Below are 23,542 nucleotides of genomic sequence, written 5' to 3'. Positions count from 1 at the left end.
TATAGTACACATCAACAAACTAGGACCCTCAGCCAGTAGTACTGCAGGCCAGCTGTGAGAGCTCCATCTGTCCAGATCAAAAGGCAAACTGCCAGCCCCAGGAATTCTAGCACAACAGGTGTGATAAGACTAGGCCACCCCAGTATTATGGGCAAGGTATAAGCCCTGGATGATCTAATACAGAAACCAAGGACCAAGCCCCTGGCTCCCCAGTACAAGAATCTTGGGACAATGCCCCCTATGTACCAGGAGCAGAACTCAATTTTAAAAGTCATGAAATAGGCTCAAAAATGAACAACAGCAAAAATAAAAATCCCAAAAAGAGCCATAGAAAGCTACCCTGACAACAGGGAAGACAAAAACACAAACTCCAATGGGACAGCAATGTCAAAATGCCTATGTGCAAATATGAATATGAATCAGTTCCAATCTTAAAAACCTCTTGGAAGAGTTCAAAAAGGATTTTAAAAATCAAATAAGAGAGGTAGAAAAAATTGGAAAAAAAAAGAATTATGCAAGAGAAAATCAAAAACTTAGAAAAGGAAGAACAAAAATTGATGGAAGAAAACAATTCCTTTAAAAATAAAATTGGCCAAATGGAAAGGGGTACAAATGCTAACTGAAGAAAATAATTCCTTAAAAATTAAAATTGGGCATGTGGAAGTTAATGACTCTATGAGACATAAAAATCAGGCAAACTAAATAAAAAGAATGAAAAAATAGAAGAAAATGCAAAATGCCTCATTATAAATATATTGGAAATTTAGATAATTTAAGAATTATTGAACTATTTGAAATCTATGATCGAAGAAAAAGCTTAGACAGCAGTTGTCAAGAAACTATCAAGGAAAACTGTCCTGAAACCTTAGAATCAGAGAGCAAAATAGTCATTGAAGGAATTTACCAATCATCTGCTGAAAGAGATCCCAAAATTAAAACTCCAAGGAATACTGTAATCAAATTTCAGAATTTGAAAATATGGCAAACAGCCAGAAGGAAGCAATTCAAATATCAAAGAGGTACATTTACAATGACACCGGATTTAGCAGCTTGTGCATTAAAGAAAAGTTCTGGAAGGCAAAGGGACTTGGATTACAACCATGAATCAACTAGCCAGCAAAGTTGAGCATAATTTTTTAGGGGGAAAAAAATGTACATTCAATGAAATAGGGAACTTTCAAACTTTCCTGATGAAAAGACTTGAGCTAAACAGAAAATCTGATCTTCAAATACAAGAGATGATCAAGAGAAACATAAAAATGGGGAAAGGAAGGGAAAACAACAACAAAAACATGGTATTCAATGAAGTTAAAACTGTCAAAAGAAAAGGTAAAGGAAGGAAGGATTGATAAAAGGCTGGACGAATTAAGTAAGACAGTGATCTGAAAGAAAATACGGGTGAGGAGGGATAGGATGAAAAAAGAGATAAAAGTATAAATGGGGGACAGGGAAATAGGATGGAGGAAAATACAGTTAATAAACATAATTGTGAGTGTGAATGGGATGCACTTTCCCATACAATGGAAACAGAGAGTACAGTGGATGAAAAACCATAAACATACAATATGTTGTTTAAAAGAAACACATTTGAAGCAGAGAGTTACACACAGAATAAAGGGAAAAGGCTTAAACAGAATATGTTATGTGATATGTGTGCTTGTATGTGCTTGTGTGTGTGTGTGTGTGTGTGTGTGTGTAAAAGCAGGGCTAGCCATCCTGATTTCAGATAAAGCAAAAGCAAATCTAGATCTAATTAAAAGATAAGGAAGAAAACTACATCTTGTTAAAATGTGCCATAGATGATGAAGTAATATTAATACTAAATATATATGCACCAAGTGGGATATGCATCCCAATTCTTAGAGGAGAAGTTAAATGAGTTATAGTAATAAATAGACAGCAAAACTATACTAGTGGGGGAATTTCAGTCTCTCCCTCTAAGAACTAAATAAATTTAACCAAAAAAAAAAGGAAAAGTTAAGGAGATGAATAGAATTTTAGAAGAATTAGATATCATAGGCCTCTGGAGAAAATTGAATGAGGATAGAAAGGCATATACCTTTTTCTCAGTGGTATATGACACACACAAAATTAGCCCGGTTGGGGCGTAAAAACCTCACAATTAAATGAAGAAAGGTGGAAACATTAAATGCATTCTTTCCCAAGTCATGAAACAATAAAAATGACATGTTATAAAGGGCCATGGTCAGACAGGCAAAAATTATTTGGAAAATAAATAATCTATACAAAAGAACGAGGGAGTCGAAATCATAGAAAAAAAAAATTCATCTTTCAGAAAAGCCTGGAGAGACTTACATGAACTGATGCTGAGTGAAATGAGCAGGACCAGGAGATCATTATATACTTCAACAATAATACTATATGATGATCAATTCTGATGGAGGTGGCCTTCTTCAACAATGAGATGAACTAAATCAGTTTCAATATAGCAGTAATGAATTGAACCAGCTACATCCAGTGAAAGAACTCTGGGAGATGACTATGAACCACTGCATAGAATTCCCAATTCCTCTATTTTTGTCTGCATGCATTTTTTATTTCTTTCACAGGCTAATTGTACACTATTTCAAAGTCTGATTCTTTTTGTACAGCAAAATAACTGTTTGAACATGTATACATACATTTATACTTCAACATATTTAATGTGTATTGGTCAACCTGCCATCTGGGGGAAGGGGTGGGGCAAAGGAGGGCAAAAGTTGGAACAAAAGATTTTGCAATTACCAATGCTGAAAAATACCCATACATATATCTTGTAAATAAAAAGCTATAATATAATAAAAAAAAATTTCATCAAAGAGAATGACAATAATGAGACAACATATCAAAATGTATGGAATGCAGCCAAAGCAATTCTTAGGGGAAAATTTATATTTCAAAATGCTTACATGAACAAAATAGAAAAAAAAAATCAATGAATTGGGCATGCAACTAAAAAATATAGAAAAAAAGAACAGCTAGATAGCACAGTGAACAGAAAAAGAACAAATTAAAAATCCTCAGTTAAATACCAAATTAGAATTTCTGAAACATGAAGGAAAGATTAATAAAATTGAAAGTAAAAAAACCGTTGAACCAATAAATAAAACTACAATCTGATTTTATGAAAAAAATAATAAAATAGGTAAATCTTTGGTTAATTTGATATAAAAGAAAGAATACTAATATCAAAAATGAAAGGGGTGAATTCACCATCAATGAAGAGGAAATTAAACAAATCATTCTGCTCACCTGTATGCCAGTAAATATGACAATTTAAGATAAATGGATGACCATTTTCAAAAATATAATTTGTCTAGCTTAACAGAAGAGGAAAAAATACTTTAATAATCTTGTTTGGGCAAAAAAATAAATACATCATCAATGAAGTCCCTAAAAAAAAAGTCTCTGGGGCCAGATGGATTTACAAGTACATTCTATGAAATCTTTAAAGAACAATTACTTCCTGTAATATTAAACTATTTGGAAAAAATAGGTGAAAAGGGAGTTTTACCTTTTATGGCACAGATATGATATAAACCTAAACCAAGGTGATCCGAAACAGAGAAAGAAAATCATAGACCAATTTCCTTAATGAATATTAATGCAAAAAATTAAATAAAATGTTAGTGAAAAAATTTAAGCAATTTTTCACAAAGATAATACATCAGGAATTCAGGGTGGGTTCAGTATTAGGAAAACTATCAGCATAATTGATTATATCAATAACAAAACCAACAGGAATCATGTAATTAGCAATAGAGGCAGATACAGCTTATGGCAAAATGTGTTATCAATTCCTATTTAAAAGACTAGAGAGCACAAGGATAAACCATGTTTTTCTTAAAATGATAAGTAGTATCTATCTAAAACTATCAGCAAGCATTATAGTCAAAAAGGATAAACTGGAATCATGCCCAATAAGATGAGGGGGGAAACAAAAATAGCACCACTGCTACAAAATATTGTACTGGAAATTTGAGTTTTAGCAATAAGGAAGAAAAAAGACATTGAAGGAATTATAATGGGCAATGAGAAAATAAAACTATTACTCTTTGCAGATGATAAGATGGTATATTTAGAGAAACTTAGAGAATCAATTAAAAAACTACCTGAAACATTTAACGCCTTTAGCAAAGTTGCAGGATATAAAACAAACCCATATAAATTATCTGCATTTCTATACATAACCAACAAAGTCCAGCAGCAAGGGATAGAAAGAGAAATTCCATTTGAAATAACTGTAGATAATGTAAAATATTGGAAGGCCATCTGTGAAGACAAATCCAGGAACTACATACACACAATTAGAAAACACTCTTTACACAAATAAAATCAGATCTAAACAATTAGAAAAATATCAATTGCTTATGGACAAGCAGAAGTAATATAATAAAAATGACAATTCTGCCTAAATTAATTTACTTTTTCAGTGTCATACCAATCAAACTACTAGAACTAGTTTATAAAGCTAGAAAAGATAACAAAATTCATCTGGAAAAACAAAAGGTCAAGAATATCAAGGAAATTAAGGGAAAAAATGCAAAGGGAGGTGATTTAGTCATATCAGATCTACAACTATGTTATATAATAAATAGCAATCATCAAAACTATTTGGTGCTGGCTAAGAAATAGAGTAGAGATTAGGTACATAAAATACATTAGTAAATTACTATAACAATCTATTGTTCAATAAATCCCAAGACTCCAGCTTCTGGGATAAGGATTCACTATTTGACAAAAACCTTCTGGGAAAACTAGAAAATAGTATGGCAGAAACTAGGCATAAACCGACATCTCACATAGCATACCATCATAAGGTTAAAAGAGATATATGATTTAGACATAAAGGATGAAACTACAAGCAAATCAGGAGAGCAAGGAATACTTTATCTGTCAGATCTATGGAGAAGGGAAGAACTGTGAATGTGAATGGGATAAATTCTCCCATAAAATGGAAGCACAGAGTAGATTAAAAACCATAATCCTACAATATGTTGTTTACAAGAACCACATTTGAAGCAGAAAGATACACACAGAGTGAAGGAAACATAGAAAACATATAAAATGCAAAATTGATAATTTTGATTACATTAATTAAAAAGGTTTTGTACAAAGCCAATGCAAGAGAAAGATGGGAAACTTTTTTTTAAAGCCAGTACTTCTGATAAAGGTCTCATTTCTCAAATAGAATGAGAACTAAATAAAATTTATAAGAATACATGTCATTCCTCCAGTTGATAAATGGTCAAAAGATATGAACAAGCAGTTTTTCGATCAAGAAATTAAAACTCTCTAGAATCATATGAAAAAATGCTCCAAATAACTATTAATTATAGGAATGCAAGTTAAAACAGCTCTGAGATACCTCCTCATACCTATCAAATCAGCTAATGTGACAGAAAAGGGAAATGATAAATGTTGGAGAAGATGTGAGAAAATTGAGACACTAATATGTTGTTGGTGGAATTGTAAACTAATCCAACCATCCTGGAGAGAAATATGGAACTATTGTGCATACTCTTTGATCCAATACAAATACTAGATCTGTATCCCAAAGAGATCATTAAAAAAAGGAAAAGGACCCACATGTACAAAAATATTCATAGTAGCTCTTTTTGTGGAGACAAAAAATTGGAAATTGAAAGGATGTCCATCACCAAGAAATGGCTAAACAAGTTGTTGTATCTGAATGTCATATTATATATATATATACAGATAGATCAATACAGAGACTTCAGAAAAATTGGGAAACACTTGCATGAACTTGTGCTGAATGAAGTAAACAGAACCAGGAGAACATTATACATAGAAATAGCAACATTGTGAAATAATCAACTATGATAGATTTAGCTCTTCTCAGCAATACAGTAATCAAAGACATTTTCAAAGGACTCATGATAGAAAATGCTATCCAAATCCAGAGAAAAATCTGTGGAGACTGAATGCAGATTGAAGCATACTATTTTTACTTTTTTTTTTTTTGGTCTTTTGTTTCTTGTGGTTTTTCCCTTTTTTCTGATTCTTCTTTTACAACATGAGCAATTTGGAAATATGTTTAACATGATTGTATATGTATAACCTATATCAAATTGCTTGCTGAATTCAGGAGGGGGAAAGGAGAGGAGGGAAGGATAAAAAATTAGAAATCAAAATCTTACAAAAATGAATGTTGAAAACTACCTTTATCTGTAACTGGAAAAAATAAAATACCATTAAGTGCAAAAAAAAAAGTTTTAAGATTGACTGAGAGCATGAATAAAATCAAATAGAAATGATGTTTTGTCCATCAAACCTCTTTACAATTGAATTATTTACCTTTTTCTCAAGTTGTCATCCTTTAAAATCAGTTTCATCCTTTGAGTCTGACAAATGGCTGGCTCGGCAGCATCATTAATAGAAGCATCAATTTTAGAAGCTATACTTCTGGAAGTGGAATAAAAGGGAGGTGTTACCCAGAGTTTAAGATACCCACTGGTAATGAGGGTATTTGAGTGATAGTAATTGGCAAGGAGAAAGAACTTAAAGATCTATCTGGAGACCTACCATCACAGTCTCTGGGCATCCTGCCAGCACAGGCTAAAAACAGTATGTAAAATAGTAAGAAAAATATGCTATTGGGTTTCTTCTTTGCTATAAATGTCATTGGTCAGGGGTTAAAAAGATATTCCTGAATCATAACTTCTAAACTTCTTGTTCTATGACAGGGGAAAAACTTGATGAAACAGGTGCTTTAGATAACTGAAATGGATTTTTAGAAATCGGATTCAGCTTCCTCTTTATAACCCAAATCACCTCTTCAGTTTCTGGTCTGAAAATTCCTCATATTACGGTATTGAAGGGGAGGGGGAATACACATTTGGGTTTAATACTGGTTCTATACTTTCAGATCAGTACCTAAAATTACAACATCCTCCCAGTTGGATGCTAAATGATTTCACCTCTTTAACCTTAAAGATATTCATTTTGTCAAAGTTGTGAACTAGATTTTTGCAAAGCTTTCATTTTTTCTCTGCCATCAAAAAACATTAGTGATTGAATATTAAAATGCTAATATACTATTCTTTGCTGGTCTCACCCCTAAATAAGGAAAAAGTCAGACTTAATATGGGGAATAATCACTGGGGGAAGCACATCAGTGGGTCTTATGAGCTATAGTATTAGAAAAATATACTCCAATACCTCAGTTACCCTTAGGAAACTGAAGCTTGAAATATCTAAAGATGTCTGGGGATCCACTTTGTCAGTGTGAAAAGGTTTAGGAAGAGTGACCCTAAAGCATGCTACAACAATACATAATTTCAAAGTTAACATGTTCATTCCAGCTGTCAAATTGTCTACAAAACCCAAAACAAATGGTCAATTTGATCAATTCAGCTAAACAAAATAGTTCACTCACTAAATAAACTTTCATACTGGTAGTTTAACTAAATTGACTGGTTAGCTTTACTGATTAAGCTGGAAATCCTGTGTAGATAGAGATACTGTAGGAAATTAGAGAGGAATTTGGTGTGGTATGTTATCCACAAAAAATTAAATTAGATTGGAAGAAGTGCTTATTTCACATGGGTCTTTAAAACTGCATCTAGATGGTATTTGATAAAAATACTAAACTATAAGCACTATAGACATTTTTGCAGTAACTGAATGAATATTGTCAGGCATCTTAGACAACAGGGAAATTAGTTTTAGTTTTGATCTGTCTTCTTTTTTTTAATCACCCAAGTGCACTAGTCTGATTCTTTGGATTGCAACTTAGGAAATAACAGTTACAACCATTATTTTCACAATAGTTAGAGCCAAATAAGAGGGATAAATAATACATAGAGGAAAAAATAGGATTCTAATTTTATGGAGTATGCATGAAATAAAGGTGCAAAATTGTATAAATAGAAAAAAGGTGATTTTCATGCTGTGGAGGTACTAATATATTGAAAATACTGGTATGAGAAGGTTGCAAACAAAAAGGCAATAAATAAGTCAAAGGGTGGGTTTCTCTACTGTAGCATGAGGAAAATATCAAATAACATGGAGCCATTATATATACAAATGCCTTTGTCTTTTTGACGTTCTGAATCTTGATTGCAATTTTGATGCCACTGGCATCAGTGAGGTTACAATTTGGTGGAATTTCTGGTTTTCAACTGTGCTGTCAAGGGGTCATTCTTTCTGGTAATAAGGTAGCTAGTGGTCCCTGGGAGAGGAGGGAAAAACAATTGGCTTATGAAAGCAGAAACATATACTGAAACCTAGAGCTAGTTCTTGGCAGGGACCCAGCTCTTCTTTCTCAAAGCATTTGCCATCATTGCAATGAAAAAAATTGTGTGAGTTGTGCAATTCACTGGAAAAAAAGGGGATCAAACACAACAGACAAAATACAATAACAAAAAGAATGAGATTTAATTCATTTGGGAACTGTATTGTGAAAGCAGGTTGCTTTTGGTTTGCTACACTCTTGGGTTGCTAGCCAAAGATGTGGATCACATTAAATAGAAGTATGTTGCTTATTTTAAAGTAAATTATTATCAAATGACTATACTTCAAACATTTTTTGTTTTAATTTTAAGTCAAGTCATTTGAGTTTGAAACATATGACTTTACTAAGTGGAGAGCACTGTCACAAAAATAAATTGACAACCTAATTCTTGAATGCTCTCGCTAGCAAAAATTGCAGGGTCCATTGAAAGAATAAATGTTGAATATAACGATGTGCCAAGGTCAAAAGTGAAGTATTCCTCATTATCCCTAGTGATTTTCCCATCCATGAAGCCAAAGGTGAGCTTGAACAATTGTCACACTTGACCTGAATACAGATTTTAATCAACTTTCAAATTAAGTATCTTCATTTCCAACTTGCATACCTCATCAATACCTGAATGACAAAGAATATCTTTTTCAGTAAGTGTTTGTTGAGCATATACCAAATGTTCTACTGGTGAAAATATTTCTGAAACAGTTTATCTGCATCGATTTATAAGCCAAACTATTAAAGATAGCTAGGTGGTGTAGTGAGTCGAGAACAGAGACTAGAATCTGGAAGAGTGTGTTCACATATGGCTTCAGAGACACATTGGCCATGTGACCCTGGGCAAGTCATTTTATCTCCGATTGCCTCAGTTTTCTCATCTGCAAAATGGAGATAATACCAGCATTTACTTTGCAAGGTTGTAGTGAGGATCAAATGAGATAAAATTTGGGAAGTACTTAACACATAACAAGTGCTGTCTAAATGTTTGTTCTTTGCAATTCATAATTTAGTAGACTGCATGTGAATTTGAATACTATTTTCATCCACCTAGTCTAAGTTAGTTTTTGGACTCTGTGTGTCTTCTTTTCTTAATTATTTTTGAGGACATAACAAATTGTTGAAGTGGATGCCTCAGCATCCAACTGGAGAGAACTCACACACATACAGGGAAAAAGAGCTATTAAACATACTCTGCATTGAATTTAAGGATGTTTAGAAAGGACTTTCCTTAGCTTACATTTCCATCATCTCTATATCTTTAGATGATTTCCAACAGATCTCTCCTTTCTAGGAGTTATTTTGCTATTCTTGTACATATATTGATAATTAATATCTCAGAGTTCATTATGCCCTGCTATGACAATTTCTTTCAATAATTTTTTAAAAATCCCAGACAAATTAACTTTTTTCCAAACTGTCTTCCCTCTCTTTCTGTCAAATGTAGATTCTTTTAATAATGCGCTATGGATATATAATCCAGGATTGTACTTAAAACTTTGAGCACATTTTTTTTTGCTTTTATTAATTTTCTTGGTAATTATTACCTTGAACTACTATACAGTATAATATTTCTTTTCATTTACCTGAAAACAGACTTTTTTGTTTCAAGAGGGAGAGGATGCTCAGCATACTAGAGTTCTTGATCAGGCCATCCATACCTTTCATGTTTTTATAATCTTGAATGATATGACTTCTGCAAACCAAGTCCTAATCATTTTAGTCTGACCTCATAAGGCAGCTCCTTGATCATTTGTTTGTTTTTTTTCTGGACCTTCTCCAACTCTATTATATCTTTTTTTTAAAGTTTGGTGGAAGGAATTGTAAAACTTATTCTTGGTTCAGATGAATCATGGATTTGTAAAGAGATGCTTTTGTTCTTTTTTTCTCAGTATCTTTTTTGATAATGCCTAATTTAGGCAACACATGGCACTAATATTTTCATGGCCCAGTTTTCTTTGAATCTTGGGTCCCTTTCTAGAACTGTGTCATAAATGATAGCTTAGGGGATATCATTTTTTATTTCCTTTCTCTGTATACTTGTACACATCAAAATTGACAAGACACTTTTTCTGTTTGATTGTGAGGCAGTAGATCTAAAATTAGTGGACTTGAGTTTTAATATTGGTTTTGTTGGTATTGCTGCATTACTTTGAACAAGTCAATAAATCTCTGAGTTTCATTTTGCTCATCTGCAAAACGAAGTAGTTTGACTGGATGACTTTTTTTGGGGGGTCTGGGGTTAAGTGACTTGCCCAGGGTCATACAGTAGTAAGTGTTAAGTGTCTGAGCCCTCAATTCAGGACAGATGTTCTAATCAGCATCATCTAGCTGTTCCTAAATCATATTAACAACTGGATTTTTGAGCTCTGACTCTATGATCATAGATCATAAGAATCATCATAAAAATGAAATATTCTTATATAGTCTTGAGAAACTGACAATTTTTTCAAAACCTGCTTTTGTATAATTCAACTTCTTTTTTTAACTTAATAGTATTTTGTTTTTCCAATTACATGTAAAGATAGTTTTCAACATTCATTTTTGTAAGATTTTGAGTTTCAATTTTTTTCTCCTTTCCTCCTTTCCCTCCCTTCTCTCTTCTCTCCCCAAGACAGCAAGCAATCTGATATAGGTTTTGTGTGTACAGTCCTTTGAACCATATTTCTATTTAAGTTATATCACATCATCTTCTTATAAGAAAGCCCAAATAATGGCATTTATGATTCTCTAGAAATTGATCCCATCTATACTTCCAATTTTATCATCTACTTACTTTCCGTCACTCTATCTAATCCCCTAACCCAGAGTATATAATATATATCCCTATTTTTGTCCTCTTATTTACAGTATTCTACCTTTAGAGAAGGTCCCTCTCCTTAGCTAATTGCTATTCTACCTTTAAGACTAATTTAGATCCCATTTCTTCCATGAAACTTTCTATAACTATCTCAACCTTCAGTGATCAAATGAGAGAACATATGTAAAGTACTTTGTAAATCTTCAATTGCTAACATAAATTCAGATATTATTGCTACTTGCACCATAATCTAGTATTTTATGTATCCTATCTTGTGTAACTTATTTTTTCCATACATCTACATATTTTTGTATATTCTATATATGTATATACATTTGTATGTATTAGAGAATATATATGTATAAGAGTATATATGGTATATATGGATGCACACATACATCCAACATAATCTACTAGGTTGTAAACTTCTGAAGGACAAGGAATCACTGCAGTTTAGATTTAGGCCCATTGCCTTAAATAGTATCCTAAAATTGTAGCATTTACAATAGTAAGCACACTAGAAATGTTTGTTGATGATGATATTTTGTTATTTTGTAATGACTTTCTAGTTATCTCTTGGAGATGGATTTTCAAGTCCCTGAGGGAAAGACAGTACCATCTACCTTTGCTGTGATCCAAATCAATGTGTTCTTAATCACATGAGAATTTCCTTCAACGATATGGATTATGCCTGCCTCTTCTGTGGCTCTTGGACTACTTTCCTATAAGCTGACAAGCACAATCCACTCAATGCATTGAGTGCTTTCCTCAGTTCTCTTGACATCATGAGGATACCAATTGAGTGACTTCTCCAATGGTTATTTCTCATTTCACCACATCACATATTCCCCCCTCCCCTCCCATGATCTTTTTCTGATGATGTGTTTCTTTAATAACATTCTTCACACCACTTATCTTTCATAATTCTGCATTTTTAATGTGCTATAGCTGAGTAATAGCAACCATGTACTCCTTCATTTTCCTTTAGATAATTCTTAATTTCAATTCCTTGGAAATGTGTTCCAATATTTACAGTCATAAAACAACACCAGAAGAGTTTTTATTATTTTTTAAATGAATCTTAATTTCAGAGAGAAGCTTGATATCATTAAAATAAATTGGCAATTTCCCAAAGTCAAACCAACCTTCTCAGTTACTCATGTTCAATTCTGGTCTTAACTCATTGTCCATTTGCAATGGCTTTCCAAGATAGACAAATTCTATATTATGTCTGTTCAATTATATGCCATAATCCAGACAATAAATATTTTTAATCCAATTGTTTTTCTTGGGTAAAGAGGTCTCTTTAGAATGGTTTTGATTCTCATTCAGGAGATTCTATAAATTGATGCAATCATCATAATCACAATTTTCTACAAACAAGATCAATTAGAGGACCTCATCATTCTTAGGAACTCCTCTCCCCACCTCAGAGTTAGGATTTTTCCTGAACAGTTAATATAACAGTTGAAAATTGGCAAATGTACATTTTTATGTTTGTTTTATGCCTTACTTGATATTAATGTCTGGAGGATCATCAAATAAGTTTATCTTTTGTTAATTTTGTGAGTGTGTAGCAATTAGGATTAAGTAACTTTTCCATAGTCACATAGATAGTAAGTGTTTTGAGGTTGGATTTGAAGTCATATCCTCCAACTCTAGGGTTAGTTCTACCTAGCTGTCTGTTGTTATTATTTCTTTTTATAGAAGGTAGGTGGATAGAGCACCAGACCTGCATTCAAATTCAGCCTCAGATACTTACTCTGTGACTCTGAGCAGATTACTTAACCCCTATTTACCTCAATGCCCCCATCCTTAAAATAGAGCTAATAATAGCACCTATATCCCAAAATTGTTGGAAGGATAAAACCTCAAACAACTGTTAATTATAATTAACTTTGACATGTGTCAGGGAGATACTTTGTTGGAAGAGAGACTCTGAGATAACATTTTGCTTTACTGAATCAAATGCTCTTTTACAGTCAATAAAAAAGAAGCACAATAGGATCTTATATTCTTTACATCTTTGAATCAATTTCATGATGGTAAAGGGGTGTTTAACTAAGGAGTTTCATTTGTACAAAGCTTGTCTGGTCTTTATTATGGATGCCCTCAATACATGTATCGATTATTCTCTTTAAAATATTTATGTAGATGATAAAGTAAACATATTATTAAGTAGTTTTTACATTCTTTCACTTGCCTTTTGGGGAGTTAGGAGTGGGGACAATAATAAGATTTGAAATTTCTTCTACCCTATTGAAATCTCCCAGGAATGGGAGAAAACAATTCCAGCAACTAGAAGCTGTGAATTACTACTTTGCCATGTGGGATCTTTAAATTTCAGACTATTTTCCACAAGGTTCTATATGGACTTGTTGGAAAGTGTGTCATAGACTTAGGAGAGGGATATTTTGTATCAACTATTTTACTGTTTACCTTTGTAAACAGTCCTTTCTAAAAGTTACTTAAGACTGACAAAATTGGTTGATTTAGTAATATCTGGTATGAATAACAATGCGGTGAGCTAATAGCAATCGAATATTCTAATAGCTTCTTTAATTTTTTTTTCCCCTCTCCATTTGTTGTCCTTACCTTTTTTTAAAAAATAGCCTCAGTTCATCCATTCTTTGCTTTAGCATTAGAGGCACAATTTAAAAAGCACTGGATCATATTTATCTTACTTCATCTTCTGTACAATCCTGTTTTAGTCTAAATTGATTAGTGAATTCCCTTTCATCAACCTGGCAGCTTTCTCATCATCTCTTGTGGTCTACTCACTTTGAGATATCATCACAACAACACTGTGGTCTTCTATTGGTGAGTTCCTCCCAGAACCTTCCTTTTGAGTTGGGCCCCAGCTAATCATCCTGTATTCTTCCTTTGTCTCTGTGTCTCATTTTCTGGGTTTTTCTCTTGTGTTATGTCTTCTCCAATCCCTTGCTTTCCAGTTCCCTTTTATGTATTGCCTTCTCTCTTTAGAATGTAAGATATTTAAAAGATTGCTGTTGTTATTTGTCCTTCCTTCTCAAAGAGGACCATGACATCGGGGAGGTGATGCCAAAACATGCAAGTGAGTTGGATTTAAGTAAGGGAGGACTGTGCAAAGTCATCTGCCTCATTTTCTCCTCTAGAGTCATCTGGGTCCAGTGGCCAGGTATAGATCAAGATGACTGGAAGTAGTTCTGAATGAAATGGGAGACCTCCGACTTTTTAAGCAAAGTTCTTCAACAGGTGTCAGTAATTAATGCTAGGTAGCAATTTAAAAAGTAACTGTTTAAAGGGAACAATGGATGGAGCTTTGAATCAAGAAGATCTGAGTTTAATTTTGTCCACATAGTAACAGTTGTGTGATCCTGTTCACGTCATTTAACTCCTCTTTGCCTCAATTTCCTCAATTTGTAAAAATGAGGATCATAAGAGCACTTATCTCAGGGTGGTTGTGAGGACTAAATGAAATGATATTGATAAAAAGCACCCAACATACAGTCTGTTGTTGATAAATCATTTCAGAGTTTTTGTGACTCCATTTGGTGTTTTCTTGGCAAAGATTTCTGCAATGGTCTGACATTTTCTTCTCTAGTTCATTTTACAGATGAGGAAATTAAGGTAAACAAGGTGAACTAACTTGCCAAATTTTAATTCAGTCTTTCTGATTTTAATCTCTACTTTCTACCCACTACACTACCTCACTGCCTTAGCACATAGTAGGCACTATAATAATGTGCTTATTCTTCTTCCTTCCCTTTCTTCTACTTAAAGGCAGGGACCTTCTTTCCTTTTACTTCTATTTATATTTCTAGCACTTAGCACAGTGACTGGTACATAGTAAATGCTTAATGAATACTTGTTAACTGACTAGATGCATTCACATTTCTATTTTTAAACAAATCCCATTTTTTCTCCTCATTGAAGTTGTTCATCTTTGTGTCTACAGAATTTCATTCTAAAGAATCTTCCTATCTTCCTTGACTTGACTTTGCCTGAAACATTTTACTCCATGGGATTCTACCTCTTTCTTCTGAACTCTTTGAAATTTGCTCCCCCTAAATATGAGTACATATTATTCGATACTTCTTTATTGTCACAAATTCTAGAATTTCCTCCTAGGGCTCTCCTAATTTCCATTCTCAATAATTAATTTTTCACAATTAGTAAGGAGTGGATTAAAAAAAAAGAATTCCTCATTATTAATTCCTTCATTACTTAGTAGCTAATAGATAACAGTTATATAACAGTTATTACATGCCCGGCAAATTGCTAAGCTGTTTTAGAATTATTATTTCATTTGGTACCTCCTACAATCGTGGGAGGCAGGTATTATTAATAGAAAACTGAGGCAAACAGAGGTTAAGTGACTTGTCTGAGATTAGTGTTTGAAGATCAGATTTGAATTTAGATCTTCCTTACTCCAGACCCAATACTCTACTATATCATCTTGCTGCCCCTACTTGAACGATATCAATTCTAAAATAAGTCAAGAAATTTTCAGCAGCTTTGTTTTTTACTGAAGCTGTCTAGATAATTGAAATTTTTTATCCGTATTGCATCATACCTTTGTGCCAGACTTGTGATCTTTTACCCCAATGTATTTCCTCTTTCTATTCAGGTGATCTGTAGTAACAAATCATTTCTGTTTCTCCCTGCTTTGACTGTCATACAATAACTTCCTCATTTCTGGATTTCCACAAATGAGTATACTTTCTTAATATATAATTCTGTCTTCAACCTTCTCTTATTTAATTTGTGATTATTCTATTAAATAATTATTATTGTTTTTTTTTTTCCATTAGAAACTTCTTTATGTCTTTGGACCATTTAACCATTGGTGAATGACTCAATTTTTTAGATTTAAATGATTTTTCTATGGATTTGGGGTCACACTTTCTTGTGATCTTTAATGAACATATTTTAATACATATCTTAACTTTTTACTCTAACTGCATTATTTAATTTTGCTTGAAAGCTTTTTTTTTAATTTATGTGTTCAAAACTTTCACTTTGATTTTTAATTTTTTCTACATTATGACTAATTAGGATTTTTTTTCCATTCACTCCTGAAAGCTATAAACGTTAATTTTCCTCTAACTCTTTAATATAATAATTTTTTTGTGGTTGGACTCTTTTTACAATTTAGAAATTTATTGGTATATGGTGCAAGAAGCTGATTTAAATAAAGTTTCATCAAGATGACATCTATTTCTCAGTGGTTTTTCTTGAATAATGAAATCCTTTCCTAGAAAGTTATATTTTGGGGTCTATTGAATATTATTTTTCTGCTCATAAATCTTCCTTATCTAATTCATTCTGGACAATTATCTTTTTTATATGGCTTTGATGTTATTTTCTATAATCCTATTAAATATTGCATTTATATTTTAATTAGTATGTATGTCATTTGCTTAGGTCTTCTACTGTTTTGATTTTAAAAAATTGTAATTGTTTTTATACAAATACTATGTTTATTTTGGTGGGTTAACTCTCAAATATTTACTGTATTTTGTTATCTTGTGCAATTTTTGACTAGTTTCTCTGCTTTTAATATGTGTATGTAGAATTCTAATGGTTAATGTGCATTTATTTTTCATTCTGTGATATTAGCGAAGCTGTATATTATTTCAGCTATTTTTGGTTGGTTCTCTAGTGTTTTCAAAGTAAATTATCACAATGTTTTTGCCTTAATTTATTTTTCTTGTCTTATTGTTACAGAAAGCATAGTTAGTATAATGTCAAATAATAATGGTGATTCTGAGCATACTTGACTCACCTATCATCTTGTTAGGAAAGCTTTTAGTATTTGTCCAATATAAATAATATTAATTTTGCCTTCAGAAAGATGTTTTAAAAGTCACATTTAGAAAAGTATTATTTTTTTAGTTTTTAATGTGAGTATAATTTTATCAAGAATTTTTTGAGGCATACATTGGTATAATCATAATTTAAATTATTTTTTATCAATCACTTCTATGATTTATTATTTATTAACTATGTTATTACATTGTTTCCCTAATATTAACTATCCTTGTCTTCCTGATAAAAGTCCAACATAATTATAATGAATATTTTTTAATATATTGCTATAGCTTCTTTTCAACATTTTATTTAATATATTCATATCAATATTCATTAATGATAGGAAAATGCAGAATATTTTTAATGATCCCAAGCTACTTCCTAGACTTCTCTATTAAACACAAATGTTCTCCTAGAAATACTGTATGAATGTGAATATTGGAACACTATTGTCTACACAAATTGAGTTATTGTTGACCTATTTAGGACAATGGAGAAATATATTAGAATTTATGATTGAATAAAGAGGTAGTAATATAGTATAAATGAGAGATAATAGTCCATTTACCTAAAAATTCTTTGGATTTGGGATAGCACCAGTATGAGAATTCTCATTAATGAGATTGATCTATTCATGCTGTCTAATTTTGGTGTTAATCTTCTTTCCAGTGCTGGCTAATAAATTTCTCCCTACCAAATTCATATTAACATGCTAAGGGACTTCATGTCTTTCTGTTGATATTGTGAGGATACAAATGGAATACTTTTTCAATTGTTACTCCTTTTGTCGTATGAGAAATGTAAAAACAAGTAAAAAAAAAATCCTCAAACAAGTTGAAGTGATTCTTCTTGAAAAATCTCTAAAGAATGTGGATTTGGATTATGCAAGCAGAATAAAAAGTCTCAGATCAATTTCAATCTGCAGTAATGGAGGGAATGGCTACTGAGTTCAGATACCACCAAAAAGCTGAAGGAAAAATACTGGTTGGTGATACTGCTTTATAATTGTCTTTTTTCTCTGTGATTTTCCCTAGTTTGGGCACAAGAAATATATTTTTTTATTAAAAATTTGATATGATTTTTTTCTCTTTTAAAAAAAGTGCATAAAACATGAGGTTAATTTGTTCTTTAAGTATTATATGTTTCTGAAGATATTTGTTGTTTTTATTTAATTTTTTTTAACAGTTTTAAGTTTAGTTTTAAGGACATGTAAATGGAAGTTTCTAATAACAATTAATTTTTTCCCCATTCATTGTTTTATTCCTTCTCATTTTTTATTTTCATAATTTGATTTTCTTTTCCTTATCCTTTAAAAATAAAATCAGTCAATAACATTTATTTTATTAGCTATTTCATAAAACTAGATCGTGATTTACTTAGTAATTCATTTTTAAAACATAAAATTTCATTTTTTTGACTTTTGAAGTTGAATATCCATTTGGACTGGTGTTAGGATTCATAATTAATTGGCATAAAAAGTAATAACATGCTCAAGATAATTAGTCTTTTGGGGATAATATATATAGTCAAGATTGGTCTTTAATACATTATTTAAGAAAACATTTAGCCTTTATTTAAGTCTTTACCTTTCTTTTATTGTTTACTTTTTATTGCATTATGATCTGTGGACATGTTTACAATTTCTCCCTTTCTGCATTTATCTATGAATGTTCTTCATGAGTTCTTTATGATGGAGGATAATTAATTTTTACATATGTATATTTAAAAAATATATGTTTGGTAAGATTCCATTTAACTATCTGTTTATCAAATTCAGTTTTTGTGTTGTTTCATTCAAGTCTGAAAATTGCCCCATTTTTATTTTAGATTTGTCAAAGTCAAAGAGAAAACGATCAAAGTCTTCTACTGTTAATGGCTTATTATCTAGGTCTTTTTTTAAAAAAAATTCAGTTAACTTTCCCTTAAGAACTTAGTTTCTGTGTTATTTGGTACATATGAATTTATTTCTATAGTTTTCTTAATGCTTTTAACATAATATGGCTTCCTTGTTTTTCTTATTTGCTGCTTTTTTACTTTGACTTCTATTTCTTCAAGATCACGATTTTAAGGATTCAATTGAATTATAATAAATTTTATACCAACCTTTTAAAAAATCTGTATGTGTTTCGATATTTTAAAGTATGTTTCCTATAAGTAACAAAGTTGTTGGGTTGTTTTTCTCAGTCTAATCTCTAGTTCTTTTCCTTTATATTGATTAATTGATTCTATTTACATTTTTATTATAGTTATGTTTGTTTCTCTTTTCATTATGTTCCATTAATTTTTTTTGTTTGTTTTATTAGCATGAAGTGCAGCAAGTTCTTTTGCTTGTAGTCATTCTATTCTAGAGTCTTTAGAAACATACAGAAGCCTTCCTCTACTTTCTTCCGCTGAGTGTGTATCTATTCTTCCCTTTTTAAACAAATTCTGATGAAAGTGAGGTTCAAGCATTGCCCACCATTTAAATTTTCTTTCTATCATAATTTTTTTTCCTTGTGGGTCTCCTTTATTTGAGAAAAATATTTCATTCTACCTCTCCCTTCCCCCTTCTTCCAATGCATCCTTCTTTCTGACCCATTCATTTTTTAGGGAGAGGGGAGATCATCATAATATAATTGACTCACACCTGTGGATTCAATCAAACCATCTAAAAAATGATAAAGTTCTTATAAGTTACATATATCATCTTCCCACATAGAAATATAAATAGTTAACTTTATTGAGTCCCTTATGAATATTCTGTCATTTACTTTTTTTTAATGCTTCTCTTGAGTCTTTCTATCAAATCTATCAAATTTTCTAATAAGCTCTAATCTTTTCATCAGGAATTCTTGTAAGTCTTATATTTCACTAAATATCCATTTCCCAGTTTCACTGGTTAGCTTTGAAGCTTCTAGATCCTGTGTGATCTTTTCTATGGCTTCTGGCAATATTTTCTTTTTGACCTGGTTGCTCTGGAATTTGATTATAATATTCCTGGGAGTTTCCATTTGGGGATATGTTTGATTAGGTAATTAGTGAAATCTTTCAATTTCAATTTGACCATCTGAATCTAGGTTATTGTGATAGATTATCCTTGTAATTTCTTGAAATATGAGGTATAGCCTCTTTTTATTTATCATAGATTTTAAGTAGTTCAATAATTCTTAAATTATTTCTCCTTGAGCTATTGTGCATGAAATTTTTTTTCCAATGAGATAGTCCACATTTTCTTCTGTTTTTTTTTTAAATTCTTTTGATTCAATTTTATCATTTCTTGAAGGTTATCTCATGAAGGCATTAGTTTCATTTGTCCAATTTTCATTTTTAAGATATTCTATTCTTCATTGAACTTTTGTACCTCCCTCCCCCCCCCAATTTGGCTAATTCTGATTTTTTTTTAAATATTATTTTCTTCAGCATTTTTGGTGCTTCTTTTAGCAAGCTATTAGTTTTATTTTCATAATTTTCTTGGATCACTCATTTCTTTCCCCAATTTTTCCTCTACCATTCATCTCTTTGACTTTTCCCAGGAATTCTTTCTGGTCTTGGGTCCAGTCAGTCATTTTCTTTGAAGCTTTTCTTGTAACTTTTTACAATACTGTCTCAAAGTTCATATCTTGATCTTTTCTTGCCACCAGAATTTTTTTTATAATCTTTTTGTCAGAGATGTTGTTTGCTCATTTCTCCCACATATATCTTTATTTTGAATTTTATGTTGAAGTTACACTCTGTTCACTTGGAGTTAGAGAAGCATCATCCCAAGCTTCAGGCTTTTTTGTGTGCTGATTTTTTTCAGAACTAGTTCTGGGAGTCTGCAAGTTTTTCAGTGCTTCCAATATGATCTAATTTAGAGACAGGTGTGATCATAATTCTCTTCATCTGTGCTCTGAACTTTATCCAGAAAGGGTCCCTGCTTTCCTATAGCTGTACATTGTAGTGCTCTTCTTGGCCCTAAAAATATTTACAGGTCTCCTGCTCTTCTGCAGTCTCAAGTGCTAGTGTTCCTCTTGGCCCTGAGACTATACCAGGACCCCTGCTGCCTTTTAACTGATCATGAGTGCTTTTTCTTATGCTGGAACTGAAACCCAGAATGGCTTATGAGCAACATAATTGCCAACCAGCACCAACTACAAACACTAAGCAAAGAGTTCCTTGTGATTTCTTTCTGATCAGTTATCTGATCCCCTTACCACATATCTGGGCTAAGAGTTTCTGAAGCTAAACTGCTACTGTCACAGCTACCGACAGCTGTGACAATAGCCGATGCAAACTCAGGAGTGTTTTATTTATTTATTTTTTCATATATGATGTTCTTCATAGCTTTGTATTAGGTTCTTTGTTACTGGATTTCTCCTAACTACATTTCTAGATTAATTAAATTTGAGATTCTTTGACATTTATATATATTATATATACCTAATTTAAAATTTTTTTCTTCAATTTTTGCTTGAAATATAGTATATTCCCTTATTTTCCCTACATTTTCTTAAATACTTGCCTGAAGTATATTATTCAATCTCTTCGTTTCTTCATATTTTGGGAGGAGACCAATAGAATTTATGTTGCTGACAACATGTTAATAGGTTGACATGTTATGTTGTATATATCTCTCTACTACTGATAACTCATATTTAAGTAGCTCTTTACGATTTGCAAAATACTTTCTTCACAACCTCTCACTAACAGTATTATTCGAGTATAATTATTCTTTTTATAAATAAGAAACTGAGGCTTTGAAAAATTAAATTGTTTGCTCATTATCACATAGTAAATGTTTCAGAAAGGATGAAAACTACTCTCCTGAATTTAAAGCTGAGATGATAGTTATGCTACAGTCTTCACTTGTGGGCATTCCATTCATTTGTAGAAATCTCAAACTTTCAGTTGTGCTACTTTAAGAACTTGTTTTTTCTAATACTTCTGATTTTTTTTTCTATCAGGCAATTTTTTTCCCTTCAAAACATGACTAATTTTTCACCAACTGTTCTAAAATATTTTTTGTTAATTTTATAGCCATTATTATAGATGCCAAATTTCCTTCCTTTTTCTCATTCAGGTTATTAACTACTTTGAAGTTACTTGAGGATCATATATGTTTCCTTTTGGTGTCTTGTTGTTTTTGTAATTTTCTTTCTGAAGAAAACTCTTTCTTTCATTTACCCCATAATGTTAATTTCTCATTTTGAAAATTTTGTGTTTTTTTATTTGTTTTGCTTGCTCATCTCACCCCCCAATAACTTTTTCATTTTTCTTTTAAACAATTTTCCTTTTGAGGACTTCTTTGCTTTTCCTTACTCCCTTCTCCTTTCAATTTTTGGAAAGCTATTGTTATTGTTTGCTTTAATTGCTTCATCTGTTATTTTGAGGCGATGAAGGGGAAATGGGCTTAATTGTAACCTCTCATTTAAGTATTTTACCAAAACTCTTCCCAAAGATACAGTTAGAGAAATACATTCTGCCATAGAAGCTAAGCAATTTTAAGATTTCTTCTTTAATAAAGTAATGATTAGTTTGGAAATTTTCATTTTCATGTCACTTACCACATTATAGGGCTCTTCCAGTTATTATTCTTCACCAATATTCTAATGTGTTTAGGGTTTTTTGTTTTGTTTTGTTTTGTCTTTTAGAGCAACTTTCATTTTTCATAAAAAAAAAAGTTGAATGCATTGAGTAGAGATCTTGGCCATCTTTCAAATTAGCATAGGTCTTGATTTTCTCCTAATTTTGTACCAGATAATGTTTTATTTTAATGGATTTGCCAAATTAAATCTGCACCTAATCCTCAGTTTCTAATTCACTATAAACCATTTACCTACTTAGTGAATCTGGATAAATATAATGCAATATTTCTTCAATGTTCTGAATCACTCCTGTAAAAGATTCTTACATTTTCAAATAAAATTTTTGAACTTCACTTTGGCCAATTCTGCCTTGTGTCCAACTTTGAAAATTCTGCTTAATGTAACTACTGATACTTAATAGCTCTTTCTGTCTTTTTCTGATAAATTGCTTAGCACAATAACTGCAAGTCCCTTTAGACTAGCAGCAAGAAATAGTGCTTTCTATTCCTCAGCCCAATGGTTCATTTGGCTTATTATTTCAAATTGGGCATAATAAGCTTCCCAGGATGATTTTCCTTTAAAGTTGACTGGTCTCTGCATCGGTTGATTACCCAGATTGACCATATAGCCACTTGTTTCAGTTTCTTGTGGCTAGAAATCTGGCTCTGTATTCCAAGATGCACAAAAATGTTGCAATCCTGGTTTGCAATGATTTTCTTTACTTAATTCTTAAAGTCATCCAAAATTATGCCTATCTTTTAAAAATTGTCTTTTTTTTTGGGGGGGGAAGAGTACAGCAGGATTAGTTTTTATCTATGGATATCAAGATAAATATTTTCATTTTTGTTCTCTGAATTCTAAATTACTTCCTACATTTCATGTTCAGTTTTTCTTTTTTAGCAGGTGTCTGTTTTGAGGGCTAATCTTAGCTCATATCTCTTTCTGTGTTTTTTCCCCTTTATTACTTTGGATTCTTTCATCATCTAATCTAATTGTGATGGATTCCAGTTTACTGTTTTTTTTTTCCAACATCAGAGAAATTTTGCTAGATCTTTAATATAATAAAATAGGAAAAAATATGAGTTGTGAATATACCGTTTTCCTCCTCTATATTCTTTCATATGTTTGCATATCTACAATTCAATGAATGAACTTTAGAAT

Source organism: Sarcophilus harrisii, chromosome 2, assembly GCF_902635505.1.
Source record: "Sarcophilus harrisii chromosome 2, mSarHar1.11, whole genome shotgun sequence".
NCBI classification, from domain to species: Eukaryota; Metazoa; Chordata; class Mammalia; order Dasyuromorphia; family Dasyuridae; genus Sarcophilus; species Sarcophilus harrisii.
This window is presented reverse-complemented; position numbering follows the sequence as displayed.